General features: G+C 33.7%; 4 non-coding genes across 4 annotated transcripts; 2 read left to right on the plus strand and 2 right to left on the minus strand.

Moving 5' to 3' along the window:
* Positions 1 to 3660: 3660 nt before the first annotated feature.
* On the minus strand, positions 3661 to 3732 carry TRNAQ-CUG (transfer RNA glutamine (anticodon CUG)). Its single transcript has one exon. It is a non-coding gene; the product is annotated as a tRNA-Gln (tRNA).
* Positions 3733 to 5280: 1548 nt separating this feature from the next.
* On the plus strand, positions 5281 to 5352 carry TRNAQ-UUG (transfer RNA glutamine (anticodon UUG)). Its single transcript has one exon. It is a non-coding gene; the product is annotated as a tRNA-Gln (tRNA).
* A 5845-nt stretch (positions 5353 to 11197) lies between these two features.
* On the minus strand, positions 11198 to 11269 carry TRNAQ-CUG (transfer RNA glutamine (anticodon CUG)). The gene has a single exon. It is a non-coding gene; the product is annotated as a tRNA-Gln (tRNA).
* Positions 11270 to 12817: 1548 nt separating this feature from the next.
* TRNAQ-UUG (transfer RNA glutamine (anticodon UUG)) lies at positions 12818 to 12889 on the plus strand. The gene has a single exon. It is a non-coding gene; the product is annotated as a tRNA-Gln (tRNA).
* Positions 12890 to 14135: the final 1246 nt, after the last annotated feature.

A 14135-nucleotide genomic window follows, 5' to 3' on the forward strand; every position in this document is an offset into this window, starting at 1 on the left:
TCCATTTTGACAGAAGAGATTTGCCTCAGGGGGCAACTTATCTTTCATTGAAAAATATTATCTCACATAAAAACCACTGTTCAACAGAGTTATAACGTTATTTGAGTCTTTTGGGCAACATCCTTCCCCAACATAGTTCAATATGCAAAAGTTTACCAGAATAGGAAAGCAATCCAATTCAGTTTCTCTTTGACAGTAGAATATTAAAAACTTTGACATTTCCACATTGCTGCAGCAGTTTGCACTCCTTTCACATGGGAGGTTCCATGGTGTAATGGTTAGCACTTTGAATCCAATGATCCGAGTTCAAATCTCGGTGGGACCATTTTATGACTCTTGACCAAATCATTTTCTTTCAAGTGTATTCATTAATATCACATATCTAATACCGGTAGGGTGAAAAATTAATTTATTGATTATACTCTAAAAGTTTACTAGATGTGAGCAAATAATAGAATTTTTACAATACCTGGAAACTAAATGGCTCAAAATAATGAGAGATTTTACAAACTCACTCTGGTTTCTCAAACTCATCACAGGGGCTTGATGCACGACATTACTTTTTAAAATCTCACTGTTATTGATAAGGGGAACAAGTAACTTTTTAATTGCAAAGCATTCATTAAAACAAAACTTGAGGACTCAAACTTTGTATTACGGGGACCGAAGATGTGCAGTTTGAATAATAATCTTGAAATTCAGACGTACAAAGATTTTACACACTGATTTTCAACAGTAAATCCACAACCAATAAAGTTGAATCTTTTGAAAGACATGTCAAAGGTGTGAATCTGAAATTCACTTTCAAAGAAATTCACAATGAAATGCACTGTGTAAGTCCAGCATGTTGTCAGCTAAGAAATCAGCAAAAATGAACTATCTCATTACTGGCCATATAGATGAGAAAGGAAAATAAACTCATGTTTACAATGTGGATGTGAAAGAACAGTTTCTAGGTTCAGCTTCAATATTTATGTTTATGAATAATTGATATGTTCATATTGTCTAACAGCTATCTAGATGGATAAAGCTATGTATGCATCTATACATACTTATGCGTTCATACGCATCAGTATAAAACATTGATATTAGGTTTTTTCTAGACCAAATTCTAAAAAATGAGTTAAACAGTGAATCTCATTATTGTAGTAGGTCCCACCGCGATTTGAACTCAGATCGCTGGATTCAGAGTCCAGAGTGCTAACCATTACACCATGGAACCCTCTCACACAAGAGTGCCTTTTCCATTGAGACAAAAGAGAGCGCATCAGTGATGTCCTTCTCTTATATTGATAAAAAGATATCTCATTTGAATGGTCATAGTGGATAGAGATTTAATGTGATTTGATTCTTTTCAGCTATATTCTCTATAAAAGTGTTAAATATTCAAATGTTTATCTGAATATAAAAGTTATATCACAATGTTCATCTTTGCCTGTAGCATAATAAAACAGTCTACATTTCCAGACTACTGAAGCAATGTCTCTGTCTCCTGCATGGGTGGCTCGATAGAGCAATGGTTGGCAATTTGGACTTTGCATCCAATGATCCGATTTGAAACCTTGGAGGGACTTTTTTTATTACTCTTGAGCTTTTCCATTTCTTCATCTTTGTTCATTGATAGCTCAAATCCAACACCAGTAGGTTGAAAGAGTCAATTATTGAATGCTTTCAAAATGTCCATCAGCTTGAACAAGTCACATCAATACAAACTTTACAATACTTTGACATCAAATTTCTTCACAAAGTAGTTAGCCATTTTAAAATCATATCCTGATTTTCTCAAACGCATTTCAGACGGGTGATTCACAGCATCACTTTTTTAAGCTTTCCCGCTATTGATAAGGCGAAAATAGCACATTTTGAATGAGAAGTTTTCTTCAATCAAACATAGAGGAACCCAAATGATGATCTCATTCAGCTAGTAAAAATGTTGTTTTATATTAGTATGGAAATCGTGAAAAGAAAATGTTTTTCATGCTGATTTACAACAGTTGATCTCCAATCGTAAAATATAAGCTTTTGGTCGGAGGCATCACAGGTACTGATCAAATTCTCATTTTTGAACTTTATTCACAAATCATATGATATGCTTTGTATACATCAACTGTATTGTTGGATCAATAATGAGTAAAAAGTGACTATCTCAATTTCAGGACATATAAAAGAGAAAGAAGTAGAAACTCATGTTTCAAATGCTGAGAGGCAACAACTGTTCATGATTTTCACCTCCACTAATTATATTTATTTTTATAATCTATATGTTTATATGTTCCTATAAATATACAGAGACATATAGCTATATATACAGAGATACATATGTACAGGTTGATTTTTACATGTTTATAAGTAAATGTGATGTTGTTCCAAATAAAACTTTTAAGAACTGAATGGAAAAGAAAATTGTAATGTTCAGATAAGTCCCACTGAAATTTGTACTCAGATCCCTGTTTTCAGAGTCCAGAGTGCTAACCACGACACCATCCACCCTCCCGTACCAGGGTGAGCTTTCCATTTTGACAGAAGAGATTTGCCTCAGGGGGCAACTTATCTTTCATTGAAAAATATTATCTCACATAAAAACCACTGTTCAACAGAGTTATAACGTTATTTGAGTCTTTTGGGCAACATCCTTCCCCAACATAGTTCAATATGCAAAAGTTTACCAGAATAGGAAAGCAATCCAATTCAGTTTCTCTTTGACAGTAGAATATTAAAAACTTTGACATTTCCACATTGCTGCAGCAGTTTGCACTCCTTTCACATGGGAGGTTCCATGGTGTAATGGTTAGCACTTTGAATCCAATGATCAGAGTTCAAATCTCGGTGGGACCATTTTATGACTCTTGACCAAATCATTTTCTTTCAAGTGTATTCATTAATATCACATATCTAATACCGGTAGGGTGAAAAATTAATTTATTGATTATACTCTAAAAGTTTACTAGATGTGAGCAAATAATAGAATTTTTACAATACCTGGAAACTAAATGGCTCAAAATAATGAGAGATTTTACAAACTCACTCTGGTTTCTCAAACTCATCACAGGGGCTTGATGCACAACATTACTTTTTAAAATCTTACTGTTATTGATAAGGGGAACAAGGAACTTTTTAATTGCAAAGCATTCATTAAAACAAAACTTGAGGACTCAAACTTTGTATTACGGGGACCGAAGATGTGCAGTTTGAATAATAATCTTGAAATTCAGACGTACAAACATTTTACACACTGATTTTCAACAGTAAATCCACAACCAATAAAGTTGAATCTTTTGAAAGACATGTCAAAGGTGTGAATATGAAATTCACTTTCAAAGAAATTCACAATGAAATGCACTGTGTAAGTGCAGCATGTTGTCAGCTAAGAAATCAGCAAAAATGAACTATCTCATTACTGGCCATATAGATGAGAAAGGAAAATAAACTCATGTTTACAATGTGGATGTGAAAGAACAGTTTCTAGGTTCAGCTTCAATATTTATGTTTATGAATAATTGATATGTTCATATTGTCTAACAGCTATCTAGATGGATAAAGCTATGTATGCATCTATACATACTTATGCGTTCATACGCATCAGTATAAAACATTGATATTAGGTATTTCTAGACCAAATTCCTAAAAAATGAGTTAAACAGTGAATCTCATTATTGTAGTAGGTCCCACCGAGATTTGAACTCGGATCGCTGGATTCAGAGTCCAGAGTGCTAACCATTACACCATGGAACCCTCTCACACAAGAGTGCCTTTTCCATTGAGACAAAAGAGAGCGCATCAGTGATGTCCTTCTCTTATATTGATAAAAAGATATCTCATTTGAATGGTCATAGTGGATAGAGATTTAATGTGATTTGATTCTTTTCAGCTATATTCTCTATAAAAGTGTTAAATATTCAAATGTTTATCTGAATATAAAAGTTATATCACAATGTTCATCTTTGCCTGTAGCATAATAAAACAGTCTACATTTCCAGACTACTGAAGCAATGTCTCTGTCTCCTGCATGGGTGGCTCGATAGAGCAATGGTTGGCAATTTGGACTTTGCATCCAATGATCCGATTTGAAACCTTGGAGGGACTTTTTTTATTACTCTTGAGCTTTTCCATTTCTTCATCTTTGTTCATTGATAGCTCAAATCCAACACCAGTAGGTTGAAAGAGTCAATTATTGAATGCTTTCCAAATGTCCATCAGCTTGAACAAGTTACATCAATACAAACTTTACAATACATTGACATCAAATTTCTTCACAAAGTAGTTAGCCATTATAAAATCATATCCTGATTTTCTCAAACGCATTTCAGACGGGTGATTCACAGCATCACTTTTTTAAGCTTTCCCGCTATTGATAAGGCGAAAATAGCACATTTTGAATGAGAAGTTTTCTTCAATCAAACATAGAGGAACCCAAATGATGATCTCATTCAGCTAGTAAAAATGTTGTTTTATATTAGTATGGAAATCGTGAAAAGAAAATGTTTTTCATGCTGATTTACAACAGTTGATCTCCAATCGTAAAATATAAGCTTTTGGTCGGAGGCATGACAGGTACTGATCAAATTCTCATTTTTGAACTTCATTCAGAAATCATATGATATGCTTTGTATACATCAACTGTATTGTTGGATCAATAATGAGTAAAAAGTGACTATCTCAATTTCAGGACATATAAAAGAGAAAGAAGTAGAAACTCATGTTTCAAATGCTGAGAGGCAACAACTGTTCATGATTTTCACCTCCACTAATTATATTTATTTTTATAATCTATATGTTTATATGTTCCTATAAATATACAGAGACATATAGCTATATATACAGAGATACATATGTACAGGTTGATTTTTACATGTTTATAAGTAAATGTGATGTTGTTCCAAATAAAACTTTTAAGAACTGAATGGAAAAGAAAATTGTAATGTTCAGATAAGTCCCACTGAAATTTGTACTCAGATCCCTGTTTTCAGAGTCCAGAGTGCTAACCACGACACCATCCACCCTCCCGTACCAGGGTGAGCTTTCCATTTTGACAGAAGAGATTTGCCTCAGGGGGCAACTTATCTTTCATTGAAAAATATTATCTCACATAAAAACCACTGTTCAACAGAGTTATAACGTTATTTGAGTCTTTTGGGCAACATCCTTCCCCAACATAGTTCAATATGCAAAAGTTTACCAGAATAGGAAAGCAATCCAATTCAGTTTCTCTTTGACAGTAGAATATTAAAAACTTTGACATTTCCACATTGCTGCAGCAGTTTGCACTCCTTTCACATGGGAGGTTCCATGGTGTAATGGTTAGCACTTTGGACTTTGAATCCAATGATCCGAGTTCAAATCTCGGTGGGACCATTTTATGACTCTTGACCAAATCATTTTCTTTCAAGTGTATTCATTAATATCACATATCTAATACCGGTAGGGTGAAAAATTAATTTATTGATTATACTCTAAAAGTTTACTAGATGTGAGCAAATAATAGAATTTTTACAATACCTGGAAACTAAATGGCTCAAAATAATGAGAGATTTTACAAACTCACTCTGGTTTCTCAAACTCATCACAGGGGCTTGATGCACGACATTACTTTTTAAAATCTTACTGTTATTGATAAGGGGAACAAGGAACTTTTTAATTGCAAAGCATTCATTAAAACAAAACTTGAGGAGTCAAACTTTGTATTACGGGGACCGAAGATGTGCAGTTTGAATAATAATCTTGAAATTCAGACGTACAAAGATTTTACACACTGATTTTCAACAGTAAATCCACAACCAATAAAGTTGAATCTTTTGAAAGACATGTCAAAGGTGTGAATCTGAAATTCACTTTCAAAGAAATTCACAATGAAATGCACTGTGTAAGTCCAGCATGTTGTCAGCTAAGAAATCAGCAAAAATGAACTATCTCATTACTGGCCATATAGATGAGAAAGGAAAATAAACTCATGTTTACAATGTGGATGTGAAAGAACAGTTTCTAGGTTCAGCTTCAATATTTATGTTTATGAATAATTGATATGTTCATATTGTCTAACAGCTATCTAGATGGATAAAGCTATGTATGCATCTATACATACTTATGCGTTCATACGCATCAGTATAAAACATTGATATTAGGTTTTTTCTAGACCAAATTCTAAAAAATGAGTTAAACAGTGAATCTCATTATTGTAGTAGGTCCCACCGCGATTTGAACTCAGATCGCTGGATTCAGAGTCCAGAGTGCTAACCATTACACCATGGAACCCTCTCACACAAGAGTGCCTTTTCCATTGAGACAAAAGAGAGCGCATCAGTGATGTCCTTCTCTTATATTGATAAAAAGATATCTCATTTGAATGGTCATAGTGGATAGAGATTTAATGTGATTTGATTCTTTTCAGCTATATTCTCTATAAAAGTGTTAAATATTCAAATGTTTATCTGAATATAAAAGTTATATCACAATGTTCATCTTTGCCTGTAGCATAATAAAACAGTCTACATTTCCAGACTACTGAAGCAATGTCTCTGTCTCCTGCATGGGTGGCTCGATTGAGCAATGGTTGGCAATTTGGACTTTGCATCCAATGATCCGATTTGAAACCTTGGAGGGACTTTTTTTATTACTCTTGAGCTTTTCCATTTCTTCATCTTTGTTCATTGATAGCTCAAATCCAACACCAGTAGGTTGAAAGAGTCAATTATTGAATGCTTTCAAAATGTCCATCAGCTTGAACAAGTCACATCAATACAAACTTTACAATACTTTGACATCAAATTTCTTCACAAAGTAGTTAGCCATTTTAAAATCATATCCTGATTTTCTCAAACGCATTTCAGACGGGTGATTCACAGCATCACTTTTTTAAGCTTTCCCGCTATTGATAAGGCGAAAATAGCACATTTTGAATGAGAAGTTTTCTTCAATCAAACATAGAGGAACCCAAATGATGATCTCATTCAGCTAGTAAAAATGTTGTTTTATATTAGTATGGAAATCGTGAAAAGAAAATGTTTTTCATGCTGATTTACAACAGTTGATCTCCAATCGTAAAATATAAGCTTTTGGTCGGAGGCATCACAGGTACTGATCAAATTCTCATTTTTGAACTTTATTCACAAATCATATGATATGCTTTGTATACATCAACTGTATTGTTGGATCAATAATGAGTAAAAAGTGACTATCTCAATTTCAGGACATATAAAAGAGAAAGAAGTAGAAACTCATGTTTCAAATGCTGAGAGGCAACAACTGTTCATGATTTTCACCTCCACTAATTATATTTATTTTTATAATCTATATGTTTATATGTTCCTATAAATATACAGAGACATATAGCTATATATACAGAGATACATATGTACAGGTTGATTTTTACATGTTTATAAGTAAATGTGATGTTGTTCCAAATAAAACTTTTAAGAACTGAATGGAAAAGAAAATTGTAATGTTCAGATAAGTCCCACTGAAATTTGTACTCAGATCCCTGTTTTCAGAGTCCAGAGTGCTAACCACGACACCATCCACCCTCCCGTACCAGGGTGAGCTTTCCATTTTGACAGAAGAGATTTGCCTCAGGGGGCAACTTATCTTTCATTGAAAAATATTATCTCACATAAAAACCACTGTTCAACAGAGTTATAACGTTATTTGAGTCTTTTGGGCAACATCCTTCCCCAACATAGTTCAATATGCAAAAGTTTACCAGAATAGGAAAGCAATCCAATTCAGTTTCTCTTTGACAGTAGAATATTAAAAACTTTGACATTTCCACATTGCTGCAGCAGTTTGCACTCCTTTCACATGGGAGGTTCCATGGTGTAATGGTTAGCACTTTGAATCCAATGATCCGAGTTCAAATCTCGGTGGGACCATTTTATGACTCTTGACCAAATCATTTTCTTTCAAGTGTATTCATTAATATCACATATCTAATACCGGTAGGGTGAAAAATTAATTTATTGATTATACTCTAAAAGTTTACTAGATGTGAGCAAATAATAGAATTTTTACAATACCTGGAAACTAAATGGCTCAAAATAATGAGAGATTTTACAAACTCACTCTGGTTTCTCAAACTCATCACAGGGGCTTGATGCACGACATTACTTTTTAAAATCTTACTGTTATTGATAAGGGGAACAAGTAACTTTTTAATTGCAAAGCATTCATTAAAACAAAACTTGAGGAGTCAAACTTTGTATTACGGGGACCGAAGATGTGCAGTTTGAATAATAATCTTGAAATTCAGACGTACAAAGATTTTACACACTGATTTTCAACAGTAAATCCACAACCAATAAAGTTGAATCTTTTGAAAGACATGTCAAAGGTGTGAATCTGAAATTCACTTTCAAAGAAATTCACAATGAAATGCACTGTGTAAGTCCAGCATGTTGTCAGCTAAGAAATCAGCAAAAATGAACTATCTCATTACTGGCCATATAGATGAGAAAGGAAAATAAACTCATGTTTACAATGTGGATGTGAAAGAACAGTTTCTAGGTTCAGCTTCAATATTTATGTTTATGAATAATTGATATGTTCATATTGTCTAACAGCTATCTAGATGGATAAAGCTATGTATGCATCTATACATACTTATGCGTTCATACGCATCAGTATAAAACATTGATATTAGGTTTTTTCTAGACCAAATTCTAAAAAATGAGTTAAACAGTGAATCTCATTATTGTAGTAGGTCCCACCGCGATTTGAACTCAGATCGCTGGATTCAGAGTCCAGAGTGCTAACCATTACACCATGGAACCCTCTCACACAAGAGTGCCTTTTCCATTGAGACAAAAGAGAGCGCATCAGTGATGTCCTTCTCTTATATTGATAAAAAGATATCTCATTTGAATGGTCATAGTGGATAGAGATTTAATGTGATTTGATTCTTTTCAGCTATATTCTCTATAAAAGTGTTAAATATTCAAATGTTTATCTGAATATAAAAGTTATATCACAATGTTCATCTTTGCCTGTAGCATAATAAAACAGTCTACATTTCCAGACTACTGAAGCAATGTCTCTGTCTCCTGCATGGGTGGCTCGATAGAGCAATGGTTGGCAATTTGGACTTTGCATCCAATGATCCGATTTGAAACCTTGGAGGGACTTTTTTTATTACTCTTGAGCTTTTCCATTTCTTCATCTTTGTTCATTGATAGCTCAAATCCAACACCAGTAGGTTGAAAGAGTCAATTATTGAATGCTTTCAAAATGTCCATCAGCTTGAACAAGTCACATCAATACAAACTTTACAATACTTTGACATCAAATTTCTTCACAAAGTAGTTAGCCATTTTAAAATCATATCCTGATTTTCTCAAACGCATTTCAGACGGGTGATTCACAGCATCACTTTTTTAAGCTTTCCCGCTATTGATAAGGCGAAAATAGCACATTTTGAATGAGAAGTTTTCTTCAATCAAACATAGAGGAACCCAAATGATGATCTCATTCAGCTAGTAAAAATGTTGTTTTATATTAGTATGGAAATCGTGAAAAGAAAATGTTTTTCATGCTGATTTACAACAGTTGATCTCCAATCGTAAAATATAAGCTTTTGGTCGGAGGCATCACAGGTACTGATCAAATTCTCATTTTTGAACTTTATTCACAAATCATATGATATGCTTTGTATACATCAACTGTATTGTTGGATCAATAATGAGTAAAAAGTGACTATCTCAATTTCAGGACATATAAAAGAGAAAGAAGTAGAAACTCATGTTTCAAATGCTGAGAGGCAACAACTGTTCATGATTTTCACCTCCACTAATTATATTTATTTTTATAATCTATATGTTTATATGTTCCTATAAATATACAGAGACATATAGCTATATATACAGAGATACATATGTACAGGTTGATTTTTACATGTTTATAAGTAAATGTGATGTTGTTCCAAATAAAACTTTTAAGAACTGAATGGAAAAGAAAATTGTAATGTTCAGATAAGTCCCACTGAAATTTGTACTCAGATCCCTGTTTTCAGAGTCCAGAGTGCTAACCACGACACCATCCACCCTCCCGTACCAGGGTGAGCTTTCCATTTTGACAGAAGAGATTTGCCTCAGGGGGCAACTTATCTTTCATTGAAAAATATTATCTCACATAAAAACCACTGTTCAACAGAGTTATAACGTTATTTGAGTCTTTTGGGCAACATCCTTCCCCAACATAGTTCAATATGCAAAAGTTTACCAGAATAGGAAAGCAATCCAATTCAGTTTCTCTTTGACAGTAGAATATTAAAAACTTTGACATTTCCACATTGCTGCAGCAGTTTGCACTCCTTTCACATGGGAGGTTCCATGGTGTAATGGTTAGCACTTTGAATCCAATGATCAGAGTTCAAATCTCGGTGGGACCATTTTATGACTCTTGACCAAATCATTTTCTTTCAAGTGTATTCATTAATATCACATATCTAATACCGGTAGGGTGAAAAATTAATTTATTGATTATACTCTAAAAGTTTACTAGATGTGAGCAAATAATAGAATTTTTACAATACCTGGAAACTAAATGGCTCAAAATAATGAGAGATTTTACAAACTCACTCTGGTTTCTCAAACTCATCACAGGGGCTTGATGCACGACATTACTTTTTAAAATCTTACTGTTATTGATAAGGGGAACAAGGAACTTTTTAATTGCAAAGCATTCATTAAAACAAAACTTGAGGACTCAAACTTTGTATTACGGGGACCGAAGATGTGCAGTTTGAATAATAATCTTGAAATTCAGACGTACAAACATTTTACACACTGATTTTCAACAGTAAATCCACAACCAATAAAGTTGAATCTTTTGAAAGACATGTCAAAGGTGTGAATCTGAAATTCACTTTCAAAGAAATTCACAATGAAATGCACTGTGTAAGTCCAGCATGTTGTCAGCTAAGAAATCAGCAAAAATGAACTATCTCATTACTGGCCATATAGATGAGAAAGGAAAATAAACTCATGTTTACAATGTGGATGTGAAAGAACAGTTTCTAGGTTCAGCTTCAATATTTATGTTTATGAATAATTGATATGTTCATATTGTCTAACAGCTATCTAGATGGATAAAGCTATGTATGCATCTATACATACTTATGCGTTCATACGCATCAGTATAAAACATTGATATTAGGTATTTCTAGACCAAATTCCTAAAAAATGAGTTAAACAGTGAATCTCATTATTGTAGTAGGTCCCACCGAGATTTGAACTCGGATCGCTGGATTCAGAGTCCAGAGTGCTAACCATTACACCATGGAACCCTCTCACACAAGAGTGCCTTTTCCATTGAGACAAAAGAGAGCGCATCAGTGATGTCCTTCTCTTATATTGATAAAAAGATATCTCATTTGAATGGTCATAGTGGATAGAGATTTAATGTGATTTGATTCTTTTCAGCTATATTCTCTATAAAAGTGTTAAATATTCAAATGTTTATCTGAATATAAAAGTTATATCACAATGTTCATCTTTGCCTGTAGCATAATAAAACAGTCTACATTTCCAGACTACTGAAGCAATGTCTCTGTCTCCTGCATGGGTGGCTCGATAGAGCAATGGTTGGCAATTTGGACTTTGCATCCAATGATCCGATTTGAAACCTTGGAGGGACTTTTTTTATTACTCTTGAGCTTTTCCATTTCTTCATCTTTGTTCATTGATAGCTCAAATCCAACACCAGTAGGTTGAAAGAGTCAATTATTGAATGCTTTCCAAATGTCCATCAGCTTGAACAAGTTACATCAATACAAACTTTACAATACATTGACATCAAATTTCTTCACAAAGTAGTTAGCCATTATAAAATCATATCCTGATTTTCTCAAACGCATTTCAGACGGGTGATTCACAGCATCACTTTTTTAAGCTTTCCCGCTATTGATAAGGCGAAAATAGCACATTTTGAATGAGAAGTTTTCTTCAATCAAACATAGAGGAACCCAAATGATGATCTCATTCAGCTAGTAAAAATGTTGTTTTATATTAGTATGGAAATCGTGAAAAGAAAATGTTTTTCATGCTGATTTACAACAGTTGATCTCCAATCGTAAAATATAAGCTTTTGGTCGGAGGCATGACAGGTACTGATCAAATTCTCATTTTTGAACTTCATTCAGAAATCATATGATATGCTTTGTATACATCAACTGTATTGTTGGATCAATAATGAGTAAAAAGTGACTATCTCAATTTCAGGACATATAAAAGAGAAAGAAGTAGAAACTCATGTTTCAAATGCTGAGAGGCAACAACTGTTCATGATTTTCACCTCCACTAATTATATTTATTTTTATAATCTATATGTTTATATGTTCCTATAAATATACAGAGACATATAGCTATATATACAGAGATACATATGTACAGGTTGATTTTTACATGTTTATAAGTAAATGTGATGTTGTTCCAAATAAAACTTTTAAGAACTGAATGGAAAAGAAAATTGTAATGTTCAGATAAGTCCCACTGAAATTTGTACTCAGATCCCTGTTTTCAGAGTCCAGAGTGCTAACCACGACACCATCCACCCTCCCGTACCAGGGTGAGCTTTCCATTTTGACAGAAGAGATTTGCCTCAGGGGGCAACTTATCTTTCATTGAAAAATATTATCTCACATAAAAACCACTGTTCAACAGAGTTATAACGTTATTTGAGTCTTTTGGGCAACATCCTTCCCCAACATAGTTCAATATGCAAAAGTTTACCAGAATAGGAAAGCAATCCAATTCAGTTTCTCTTTGACAGTAGAATATTAAAAACTTTGACATTTCCACATTGCTGCAGCAGTTTGCACTCCTTTCACATGGGAGGTTCCATGGTGTAATGGTTAGCACTTTGGACTTTGAATCCAATGATCCGAGTTCAAATCTCGGTGGGACCATTTTATGACTCTTGACCAAATCATTTTCTTTCAAGTGTATTCATTAATATCACATATCTAATACCGGTAGGGTGAAAAATTAATTTATTGATTATACTCTAAAAGTTTACTAGATGTGAGCAAATAATAGAATTTTTACAATACCTGGAAACTAAATGGCTCAAAATAATGAGAGATTTTACAAACTCACTCTGGTTTCTCAAACTCATCACAGGGGCTTGATGCACGACATTACTTTTTAAAATCTTACTGTTATTGATAAGGGGAACAAGTAACTTTTTAATTGCAAAGCATTCATTAAAACAAAACTTGAGGAGTCAAACTTTGTATTACGGGGACCGAAGATGTGCAGTTTGAATAATAATCTTGAAATTCAGACGTACAAAGATTTTACACACTGATTTTCAACAGTAAATCCACAACCAATAAAGTTGAATCTTTTGAAAGACATGTCAAAGGTGTGAATCTGAAATTCACTTTCAAAGAAATTCACAATGAAATGCACTGTGTAAGTCCAGCATGTTGTCAGCTAAGAAATCAGCAAAAATGAACTATCTCATTACTGGCCATATAGATGAGAAAGGAAAATAAACTCATGTTTACAATGTGGATGTGAAAGAACAGTTTCTAGGTTCAGCTTCAATATTTATGTTTATGAATAATTGATATGTTCATATTGTCTAACAGCTATCTAGATGGATAAAGCTATGTATGCATCTATACATACTTATGCGTTCATACGCATCAGTATAAAACATTGATATTAGGTTTTTTCTAGACCAAATTCTAAAAAATGAGTTAAACAGTGAATCTCATTATTGTAGTAGGTCCCACCGCGATTTGAACTCAGATCGCTGGATTCAGAGTCCAGAGTGCTAACCATTACACCATGGAACCCTCTCACACAAGAGTGCCTTTTCCATTGAGACAAAAGAGAGCGCATCAGTGATGTCCTTCTCTTATATTGATAAAAAGATATCTCATTTGAATGGTCATAGTGGATAGAGATTTAATGTGATTTGATTCTTTTCAGCTATATTCTCTATAAAAGTGTTAAATATTCAAATGTTTATCTGAATATAAAAGTTATATCACAATGTTCATCTTTGCCTGTAGCATAATAAAACAGTCTACATTTCCAGACTACTGAAGCAATGTCTCTGTCTCCTGCATGGGTGGCTCGATAGAGCAATGGTTGGCAATTTGGACTTTGCATCCAATGATCCGATTTGAAACCTTGGAGGGA

Source organism: Triturus cristatus, chromosome 5_2, assembly GCF_964204655.1.
Source record: "Triturus cristatus chromosome 5_2, aTriCri1.1, whole genome shotgun sequence".
NCBI lineage: Eukaryota > Metazoa > Chordata > Amphibia > Caudata > Salamandridae > Triturus > Triturus cristatus.